The sequence below is a fragment of the Crotalus tigris genome, unplaced genomic scaffold, assembly GCF_016545835.1.
Source record: "Crotalus tigris isolate CLP2741 ecotype Arizona unplaced genomic scaffold, ASM1654583v1 scf7180000020899.430614, whole genome shotgun sequence".
Classification (NCBI taxonomy): Eukaryota; Metazoa; Chordata; class Lepidosauria; order Squamata; family Viperidae; genus Crotalus; species Crotalus tigris.
In genome coordinates, this window is record NW_024098244.1 from 302815 (window position 1) to 314980 (window position 12166).

A 12166-nucleotide genomic window follows, 5' to 3' on the forward strand; every position below is an offset into this window, starting at 1 on the left:
GGGGATCCATCTCTATCGCCTTGTGGGAGATGCAGAAGCCCAGATAGTCGATTTTACCCTGCATTTGGACAGTATTTGAGAGGCTGCCATAGAGAGGAGGGGGTCAAATTATTCTCCAAAGCACCAGAGGGCAGGACAAGAAACAATGGTTGGAAACTAATCAAAGAGAGAAGCAACCTGGAATTAAGGAGAAACTTCCTAACAGTGAGGACAATTAACCAGTGGAATAGCTTGCCTTCAGAAATCGTGGGTGCTCCATCACTGGAGGTTTTTATCTGAAATGATATAGGTTCTCCTACTTGAGCACAGGGCTGGACTAGAAGACCTGTGAAGTCCCTTCCAGCTCTATTCTAGTCTAACCTTGGAATATAGTTTGGCCACTTGAAACTTCTTGATCACAGCTCTAACTAATTTTACATGTTCTGCTCTGGTCTCAGTATAGATGAAAATGTCATCCAGATAAACTAACAATCCCTTATACAGATGTTCATGCAGCACTTTGTTTATTAGCTGCATAAACACAGCAGGGCCCCCGTAACAGTCCAAAAGGGAGGACCCAGAACTGGAAGCATCCTAAGGGGCAATTGAAAGGCATTTTCCACTTATCCCCTGCTTTGATCCTCACTAGGTAGTATGCCTCCCACAAATCCAACTTGATGAAAACCTTTCCTTTGGCCAAATAGGCCAGCATTCTCCTTCATGAGAGGGAGTGGGTAAATGTTCTTCTCACACACACAGCATTAAGCCCGTGATAGTCAACACATAGACAAAGGGACCTGTCCTTCTCCATAAACCAACCTAGTTGACAATTTTGTCACCCAAAAGGTGGAGGTGGGAACTAGATGTAAAGCTATACTGGACTTAATCCTTATTAACAGAGAAGAAGCGATAGAGGGAATTGAAATTGCCGGAACCTTAGGTGAAAGTGACCGCGTCATACTGGAATTTAACATAATGCAAACACTAGCAATAGAAAACAATCCAACCAGTATCTTAAACTTCAAAAGAGAGAACCTAGGAAAGATCCCATGGATGAAAATCCTAAAGGGGAAAACAACCCAAGAAGAGTGGGAAACTCTGAAAAATGTGATCATAAAAGCCCAAACCAGCACAATACTACTGAAAAAGAAAAACAAGAAATTCAAGAAGGAAACCAGCATGGCTGCACAAAGATGTCTCTGACAAACTGAAAGACTAAAAGGACAAATACAAAAAATGAAAAGAGGGGCACATAACTAAGGCCGATTATCAGCAGACAGCCAGAACATGCAAAGATGAAGTCAGGAAAGCAAAGGCTTAGAACAAACAAAGACTTGCAACAGAAATCAAGGATAATAAAAAAAAGTTTCTTCCAACATATTAACAACAAGAAAAAAGTTAAGGAAACTGTAAGTCCACTAAAGAGAAGATGGCAAGGAAATAACAGGCAACAGAGAGAAAGCAGAGCTGCTTAACTCATACTTTGCATCAGTCTTCACACAAAAAGAAACTATAGCCCAACATACCAAAAAACCACTGCAAAAGAAAAAGTAGAAACAAAACTTAAAATAAGCAAGAGAATGTTAAGAGAACATTTATCTGACCTTGATGAGTATAAATCACCAGGATCTGACAGATTACATTCCAGAGTATGAAGGAGCTGGCAGATGTTATCTCAGAACCATTACACCACATCTTTCATAAATCCTGGAGCACCGGGGAAGTACCTGAGGATTAGAAAAGGGCTGATGTGGTTCTCATCTTCAAGAAAGGGGAAAAAACAGACCCAGGAAACTACAGACCAATCAGTTTAACATCAATACCTGGGAAGATCCTAGAAAAGATAATCAAAAAACAGATTTGTGAACAACTAGAAGCAAACAAATTTATAACTAGTAGCCAGCACTGTTTTGGCTACTATAACTAGTAGCCAAAACAGATCATGCCAAACCAATCTTATCTCATTTTTCGATAAAGTGACTAAACTAGTAGACCAGCGAAATGCTGTGGATGTAGTATACTTAGATTTCAGTAAGGCATTTGATAAAGTAGACCACAACCTACTCCTTGGTAAGCTAGAAAAAGATGGAATAGACAACATCACCACCAGATGGATCTGTAGCTGGCTGGTAAACTGAACTCAACAAGTAGTCCTCAGTGGCACCACTTATACAAGAGAAGTAAGCAGTGGGGTACCACAAGGTTCTGTCTTAGGCCCAATACTCTTCAATATCTTCATCAATGACTTAGATAAGGGAACTGAAGGGGAACTCATCAAACTTGCAGATGACACCAAACTGACAGGAATAGCCAACACTCCAGAAGACAAACTCAGGATCAAAAAGATCTTGAACAATGGGCCCTATCCAACAAAATGAGTTTCAATGTGGAGAAAAGCAAAGTTTTACATTTAGGCAGGAAAAATCAAAGGTACAAGTACAGATTGGGCGAGACCTAGCTCAAAAACAGTAACTGTGAGAGGGACCTTAGAATCCTAGTGGACGATCACTTCACTATGAGCCAGCAGTGTGCAACAGCAGCCAAAAAAACTAATACAATCCTGTGTTATATAAACAGAGACATAGAATCAAGATCATGCAAAGTATTAGTACCACTTTATAAAACCCTAGTAAGACCACACCTGGAATACTGCAACCAATTTTGGTCATATCACAAAAAAGATGTTGAGAGTTTGGAAAAAATTCAGAGAAGAGCAACTAAGATGATCAGAGGCCTGGAGACTAAAACATATGAAGAATGGCTGCAGGATTTGGGTTTGGCTAGTCTAAAGAAAAGAAGAAATAGGGAGACGTGTTAGCAGTATTCCAGTATTTGAAGGGCTGCCACAAAGAAGAGGGGGGTCGCATTATTCACCAAAGCACCAGAAGGAAGGATGAGAAATAATGGTTGGAAATTGATCAAAGAGAGAAGCACCTGGAATTAAGGAGAAACTTCCTGACAGTGAGGACAATTAACCAGTGCAACAGCTTGCCTCCAGAAATCGTGGGCACTCCTTCATTGGAGATTTTTAAGAAGAGACTTGACTTGTCTGAGATGGTATAGGTCACAGGTCGGCAACCTGCGGCTCCGGAGCCGCATGCGGCTCTTTGAGCCTCCCCCTGTGGCTCCCAGCCTCCTCTGCCTTTGCAGAGAGAGACAGAGACAGAGAGAGGCAATTGCGCTTCCCTGCTTCTCTCTCTGTCTCTCTCTGTCTCTGTCTCTGTCTCTCTCTCTCTCTGTGTGTGTGTGTGTGTGTGTGTGTGTGTGTGTGTGTGTGTGTTCTCTGAGGAGCTGCAAAGCTTTCTGGGCAGAGCTCCTCCCTTTGCTGCGTCTCTGCAGGAAGCAGGAAGGGCAGGAGAGAGCTAGCTAGCCCAGCTAGGCTGACTCAGGAATTCTGGGAGTTGAAGTCCATGAGTCATAAAAGAGACGAGGCTGCCTACCCCGGAGGTTGTTGGACAACAGCTTGAAGCTTGCCAGGTGAGCAGCAGATAGGAGGGGGGGGAGAAAGAGAGAGAGAGAGACTGGGGGAAGAGGAGTGGCAGACCAAGGGCAGATAGAGAGGGAGGGAGAGAGAGACCCTTTTGACATCTAAAATGAAGATAACACTGCATATATCCTTTTTTTTACCTTTGTGTGTATGTAATTTTATTCTCTTAAAGCATTCTCTTGGTGATCATTGTTTTAATAGTATGGATATTCCCAAGAGTCATATTTTTACTTTTATTTTTAATGTGTATATGTGTGTGTGTGTCTCTCTGTGTGTGTGTGTGTGTGTATATATATATACACATACACATACACACACACACATACACACACCTATAATAAAGGTAAAAAAGGATATATGCAGTGTTATCTTCATTTTAGATATCAAAAGGGTTTTACGGCTCCCAGTGTTTTGTTTTTGGTGGGAAACGGGTCCAAGTGGCTCTTTGAGTGTTTTGGGTTGCCTACCCCTGGTATAGGTTCTCCTGCTTGAGCAGGGGGCTGGACTAGAAGACCTCTAAGGTCCCTTCCAGATTCTATTCTATTCTATTCTATTCTATTCTATTCTATTCTAAACAGTATTGGGGCAGCCACCCTCGGTCTAGCGGTTGGATGAATCCAACTTCAGGTTTTTGTCTATAAAAGTCTGCAATTCCTCCAATTCCCTAGGGGTCTTGGAATACAATTTAGGTTTGGGTAGTTTGGTCCCCAGTAGGATTTCTATGGCACTGTCAGATGGCCGGTGCCAACTGTAATTCTCAGTACTTGGGGATCCAAGGGTTATCCTGGGACCGACCTTTGGCAGCTACTCCCACCTCCCTTTTCCTGCTGCAGCTTTGGGGCAGATTTTTGACAGCCTTTTCCCCCTCCCCCTTCACAGCTGTCAAGCCAGATTTTTAACAGCCCTCTCCTTTATTTCACAGAGCGGTTCTATTTCTGGAGCCAAGACAGCCCTAACACAAGGGGCCTTTCCATTCCAGGGGCTACGATGAAGCTCAGGGTCTCCATGTGTATTCCCATCCTCATCTCTATTGGTTGGTAACAAATGTTGCCACCACCACCGTCCCACCACTGAGCCATCCAGCTGGCAGAAAGCTATGGGCACTTTAAGCTGTTTGAGTTTCATACCCATTCTTCACCAGGGTTGACCAGGCATTTGGCATGTGATCCCTAGTCCTTTTTTCTTAGACTAGATATACCCAATTCCTGCAACTGTTCTTCATGCTTTAGCCTCCAGTCCCCTAATCATCTTTGTTGTTCTTCTTTGAACTCTTTCTAGAATCTCAACATCCATTTTTATATCATGGCAACCAAACTGGATGCAATATTACAAGTTTGGATGTCATGTGTCTGATTAACGAAACACTTCAAAGAACTTTCAGGCATTTCCCCTCCCCTATTTTGGGGTCATGATTCACATCTTCCAATTAACTTGGAGGGCAAAGATTTATTTCCATTTCTTTTTCCAGGGCTTTCCTTATATTCTCCTCCCCTTTTACTGTCACCTGATTTAACTCTAAAAATACCAAACAGTTCTGCATATATTGTCAAAGCAAGAATATTCAATATTAGCAGCCTTGACATCCGGCCCCCCTTAAAAAAAGGACAGATCCTGTAATGTAGACAAAGCGTATGTTCTCGGTTTGTTGGAGTATTTCGCATGAAACCTTTTGACGAGCCTGTCAGCTTTCACCTCACTGGATTTCATCCAGGTGGCTTCAGACAACGGGTATCCCTTCCATTGTACTAGGTACTGCAATTTCCCTTTAAAAACTCTAGTGTCAAGAATACGTTTCACTTCATAGTGGGTCTGTCCCACAACTACGAGGGGCCCAGGTGCCTTCTTTGGGGGAGGTCTTAGAGTGGAGCCCCGTTAAGGTTTCAACAAGCTACAATGAAAAACTGGGTAAATTTTCCCTAAAAGTCTAGGGAGTTTTAGTTCTACTGTGACCGGGTTGATGATTATTACTATGGAGAAAGGCCCCAAGAATTTTGGTCCCAATTTCTTGCTGGGCAATTTGAGGCCTGGAATGTTATGTGCAAAGGAAGGGAAATTCAGATCTTAGCATGATGTCATGTGTCTGATTAACGAAACACTTCAAAGAACTTTCAGGCATTTCCCCTCCCCTATTTTGGGGTCATGATTCACATCTTCCAATTAACTTGGAGGGCAAAGATTTACTTCCATTTCTTTTTCCCGGGCTTTTCTTATATTCTCCTCCCCTTTCACTGTCACCTGATTTAAAAATACCAGACAGTTCTGCATATATTGTCAAAGCAAGAATATTCAATATTAGCAGTGTTGATAGTGGACTTCCCAAGGCATTATAAAGTGGTATAACACTTCACATAATTCTCTCCCTCTGTTAATACAGCCTAGCACTCTGTTGGCTTTTTGGAGGTTGCAGCACACTGCGGGCTCATGTTTAAGTAGTTTTCCACTAGGGCTCTTAGATCCCCTCTCACAGTTACTGCTATTGAGCCAGGATTCACGTAGTCTATACCTGTGCATTTGTTTTTGTTTTTCTTTTGTCTAGGTGTACAATCTTACCTTTCCCACCATTCAATTTCATTTTGTTGGATAGGACCCAGTGTTCAAGATCTTTCTGGATCTTGAGCTACCTTCTGGAGTGTCATCCCCAAATTTGATCAATAGAATAGAATACAATAGAGCTGGAAGGGACCTTGGAGTCTTCTTGTAAGGACTCACCCCACTTTGCATCTTAAAAAGACAGAACTCTTGGAATATCTCTTCCAACAGGCATCTTTATTAAGAGAAAATGGTTGCAGGCGTTCTAGACAGGACTTGGGGGCCAAGACCTTGGAGTCTTCTTGTAAGGACTCACCCCACTTTGCATCTTAAGAAGACAGAACTCTTGGAATATCTCTTCCAATTGGCATCTTTATTAAGAGAAAATTGTTGCAGGCGTTCTAGACAGGACTTGGGGACCAAGCCCTATGATTCAAGGTTTTAAGGGGTTCCCAGCAATCCCACCCCACGCCACCATCCTTCCAGTGACAATCCCAGGTGTTACATTTCCACCCCCCTTTTCCTCACTGCCAGCGGAAGGGAGACTTCAGAGAGGAGCAGATGAAAGCTGATGACCCCATTGTTATGGTTAGTCCTTTTGGTGGTATCCACATTCAGTCTCTTTTGAAGTTGTACCGAAGGAAGTGAAGGTCATAAAACCCCTTTGTTCACCCTCCTTCCCCTTCATCGTATGACAGAATCCAGAGGGCAGAAATGGGGTTTTCCATAGTCGATAACTAAAGATGAAATATAATTGCATTCTGACACTTCTAGTCCACCCCCCCTGCTCAAGCAGGAGAACCTATACCATCTCACACAGATGAATGTCTAGTCTCTTCTTAAAAATCTCCAGTGATGGAGTGCCCATGATTTCTGGGGGTAAGCTGTTCCACTGGTTGATTGTCCTCACTGTCAGGAAGTTTCTCCCGAATTCCAGATTGTTTCTCTCTTTGATCAGTTTCCAATCATTGTTTCTCATCCTTCCCTCTGGTGCTTTGGTGAACAACCCAGTCCCCTCTACCTTCTGGCAGCCTGTCGATACTGGAATACTGCTATCATGTCTCCCCTATTTCTTCTTTTCTTTAGACTAGCCAAACCCAAGTCCCATTGCTGTTCTTCGTATGTTTTCATCTCCAGGCCTTTGATCATTTTAGTTGTTCTTTAAACAATCTCTGTTCTAAAACCAGGAAAGTTCAACAGAATCAGCTTAGTGATAGAAATAGTAAAATCCTTCAAAAGATTTAAATCCAGCAGTTTCTAAAGTAGTTTCCTGAAGTTTTTGAAGTAGTTTCCAAAGTACTTTCTCACTTCCTTACTCTGGCTTGGTTACACCAACTCCTCCCTTCGTTGCCATTTTAAAGTCACAGAATTTCAGGGGGACAAAGCACTAGTGTAAGAGTAATAGTTTAGAAACATGTAAAAATGTTTTTTTATAAAGCCAGTCATTGTTTAAACTTATTGATGGATTATTAATTAAAAAGGAATATCCAATTAAGAATATGTTGAAAGCCAGCGCCCAACCACCCCCAGAGAAGGAAATATTTTGGGGAAATATTAAAAAGGCAGATCTTCCCAAAGGAATAATAGATAATCTTAAGAGACAGAAACCCAGGGCCAGAAATCAGCTTTTGCAAATGCAGATCCATTCAGGAAGGTTGGGGGAAGGAAGGCTGCCTTGAAAGAAACAGCCATTTACCTTGCCTACGAAAAGCCAAGCCAAAAAATAAAAGCACCAGAGGTTTTTTTCCTTTTCTCCTCTATCCTCCTCTTCCTCCTCCGTCTTGTTAATAGCTCTGAGCAGATAGCCAGGAATCACTTAACAAGAGAAACATTGTAACAAAAAGAAACTGTAAGCAGCTACTGAATTACCCACCTTGTGTAAACAATAAAGATCTAACAGGATTACCCTGGGCACACAACAAAACCCATCAGCAAACTATCTCCTTCCCTCGGGGATAGGATTAACCTTTTCCAGACCAAGCTAAGTCCAGGCTAGAAAATTAGGAAAACAAAAGCCCTTACAAATCCCATCAAGACTTCTATAGCAGAGGTCTCCAACCTTTCCGGTCTCACGGACCAGAGGGAAGAAGAGTAGCTTCAAAATTGTTATGTGGCAAGCGCATGTGCGCATGGGGCAACACACACTGGTACAGCACTAGTAGCCCTGTTTGAGCATGGGGCATGTGCTGGCACCATGTGCATGCATGAATGGCTACACACACCCCATGACAGCTAGCAGCCCATTCACATATGCGTGAACAGGCCACACAAACCACCCGGGCTAGCAGCGCATGCGCACACGGGCTGCTGACACCTATTCATGCCCATACTAGCATCCCTGTTCATGCCCATGCACATGCACAAACGGGGTTGCGGGCACTAGCATAAGTGGGGGAGAATGTGCACCCATGCGTGCGTGCACTGGCCAGCCATTTTTGCAGCCCGCTGGCCATGTGCCTGTGGCCCAGTCCTGGGCTGCAGACCATACGTTTAGGACCCCTGTTCTATAGCACAGGAAGGGTATAAAAATTGTACCATTTACCTAGATGGGCTGCTACCTAGCCAGAACCAATTGCTGTTTCACTCAGCTTTCTGGCTTCTGAATTAAATCCACCTTCTGGCAGCTTGTTTAGCTTTGTGTCTATTTTCATGCATGCTGATGGCTTGTCCCCAACTGGAGAAACGAACCTGAGACCTTTTTCTTCCAACATCATTTTACAATAATTAGAGTTTCTGCCCTAAAGAAGAAGGGAGCAGAATTAAATTAGTATGTCTATAAAGGAATAAACAGTGATGTCCAAGGCAGGGGCAAGAAGAAGCCAGACTGTTCTAAGAAGAATACTATACAAGCTTGCCCCTTTTCTATGTATATTATATATTATACACATGGCCCAAAGGGGTGGAGCTGTTGTGATTCTGTACCAGCCAGTGGACCCAGCAGCTGCGTTCGGGGAATCAGAGGAGGAGGAGAAGGGACCTGGAGAGCCATCAGAGTTGGAGGAAGGCTCTGATGAGCTCCAGGATTTATAATCTGATGAAGAGCCTGACCTCTCCACTCGTGCTCAGGCTGAGACCCAGCTGTGCTAGGAAGCTGAGTCAGACTCTGAGGACTCACAGCTGGAAGACATCATAGACACTTGCAAATGCAGACAGGCAACAAGAGCAGGACAGAGGGAGGTAATGGGACGACTCCAGGGAGGAGGAGAAGGCATTGAGAAGCCATGCCTTGGGGCTGCATAATAAAAAGGGAAGATGTGAGCGGTGCTGGTTGCTGAAGGCAACCATTTGCAAAGGACTCAAGTTTCATGGAATCATGTTTGTTTGTCTTGCCTGTGAACAATTCTCCATTTGAATCGTGTTCTGTTTGCCTTGGAGCAATTCTCTGTTTGCATCATGTTTTGTTTGCCTTTGCTTTTGGTACATTTTGCAGGTCTGTACTTAATTGATAAAAAGGGTTTGTTTTTCCTGCATTTCCAGCCTACTTGTTAAAGGAGGGGTTTGTCCTTGTGAGCTAACAAGGACTCACATAGGCTAGGGCGGATCAGGAGCATACAATGCTATGTCATGATGCTTTCATTAGTCAAGTGGCAAGTTCCTATGGGTATAGAAAAAATATATTAGAAACTGTATTGTCATATTGTTGTTGTTGTTATGTAAGGACCTACATCAGCTAAGCCACCCAAGAAAGCAGAACTCTTGAAACAGGCATTGTCTCAAAAGGAACTTTTATTAGGGGCTAGTGACATCAGGGAATCAAGGTGAGATCTGAGAAAAAACCCACAAAGCAATACATTCAAAGCAACATTCAATACTCCTCCCCCAAGGTCCCAGTGTTCATTTGAATCCCAGCCAATCCACAGGTGGCTTCATGTTTTGGTAACCGGTCTTTTCTGTGGGCTCCTCGAGGTCTTTCTCGCTTTTGATTTCTTCTGGCTCCAAGCGCAAACTGTCTCTTAGATAAGGGAGAATTATTCCATCCACTGGGGGAAGGGCATCTCAGCAGACAGTGCAAAGCATTCCCAAAGGCTCCCCCCTCCCAACAGAATGGCAGGACACAAAGAAAATAGCAAATGGGTATACATATAAAATATAGTTCTTTGGGACCTGACATATGGACCCCCTAAGAAAAACAGGTAATCCGCCTATAAAACAGAAAAAGGGAAAGGGAGGAAAACAGATAGTACAGCCACATTAATCAGGCTTATCAGGATATTTTGTGTGAAAATATTTAAGTGGCTTAGGAGCTCTAACATGTTTTTTATATACCCATTCATTTTGAGCAGAGGGAAGGTTTTTCCAAGCTACTAAATATTGAGTGGAACCATCGTGTTTGCACGAATCGAGATGTCACGTATTTCAAAGTGTTGCCCCCCTTCCACCCATACCGGTATGATTAGATGTAATCTCGGGTTTAAATAAACTACAGTGAAAGATAGGATGGTCTGTCTTAGATTCTTAGGGAGCACTAGTTCTACAGTCACTGGGTTAATAATGCATTTAATGCGAAAGGTCCTACAAATTTAGGTCCTAACTTGTTTGAAGGCTGCAAGGATTGCAAATATTTTGTAGAGAGATAAACTTTATCTCCAATCTTAAAAGGTTTCTGTTCTACCCTCCTTTTATCACTTAGGTCTTATAGGCATTTCCGGCTTCATCAAAGTGCTTTGTGCACTATTGGCCAGGTGTTTAATTGTTGGATCCATTCCTGTAAAGAGGGGATGTTAGATTCTTTTGAGTGCAATTCCGAAATAGGTACAAATGTCTGCCCATTGGCAACCTGGAAAAGGGTATAACTAGTGCTCAAATGCACAGCATTATTATATGCAATTTCTGCAAAAGGCAAGAGGTCAGTCCAATTATCTTGCTGATAGTTGATAAAGCATCTAATGCAGTAGTGGTGAACCTATGTCATGTGTGCCAGAGGTGGCACTCAGAGCCCTCTCTATGGGCACACATGCCATCGCCCCAGTCCTGCCTCCCTCCACGGCTCCCTCCTCACCAGCAGCTCCCAGAGAGTTGCTCCTGGGCGTGGCCCACGCAGAGCAGAGCAGTGCAGCCAAGGACATGGCAGTCAGGTAGTGGGGACAAGAATCTGCCCTCGCGCTCCGTCATGCGCAGATGATGCTACAGGGCATGGGTGGAGGGTGTGGCCACCATGGCGCTGCTGGGCCACCTGGGCGATCTGCTGTGGCAGGCCGTGGAGGTGGTGGGTGGCCTTGCGGGCAGGTGGGGCACAGGGTGGCAGGCAGGGCAGGGGCGGGGTGGTTTGGGGGCACTCGGTCTCTAAAAGGTTCGCCATTACTGATCTAAGGTATTTTTCTAGAACTGAGTTCAGTCACTCTGTCCCCCTATTTGTTTGAGGATGATGACTAGATGATAGTCCTTGACTAGAACCCAAAAGGCCCAGAAAAGCTTTCCAGAACTTAGAAGTGAATGTCTGAAATGATGTATTGTGGAGCCCCATGGAATCAGTAGATATGTTGCACAAACAGTTTAGCCAGCATTTTGGTTGTAGGGATCTTTGGGCAAGGGATGAATTGGGCTTGTCTAGAGAACAAGTCTGTAACCACCCAAATAACTGTATCCCCAGAACTTTCAGGGAGCTCCACAATAAAATCCATGGAGATCTCTCTCCAGGGTGCTGAAGGGCTCACCATTGGTTGTTATAGTCTTCCCTTGTCTCTGCTTAGCTGCAGCAAACATAGGGCAACTCACCACATAACTTTCTATGTCCTTTTTGAAGGATGGCCACCAAAATTGCCTTTTTAGGAGATGTAAGGTTTTTACAAATCCGAAGTGTCCCACAATCTTTGAATCATGCCCAGCTTGCATTATTCTCAGTCTTAAGCATGCCAGCACATATAATTTTCCCCCAACCCAGGCTAGGTTGTTTTTGATTAAGCATAGGTTCTTATGACTCTGAAACCGCTCATCAGTCTCTAGTGGCTTTTGAAATCTTAGCATGCAGTTCGGTCTATTTGCATTGTGGCCTTGCTTTGTGCTCAGGTAGTGACGGACACTACAAACTGTTTAGGAGGCATAAACAGTTCAACTACTTCTGATTTAACATTATTATATTGCAGCAATCTAGATAGAGCATCTGCTAGGAAGTTCCTCCCCCCCAGGGAGGTAATGGATTGTGAAGTTAAATTGGTGGAAGTGTTGGGACCA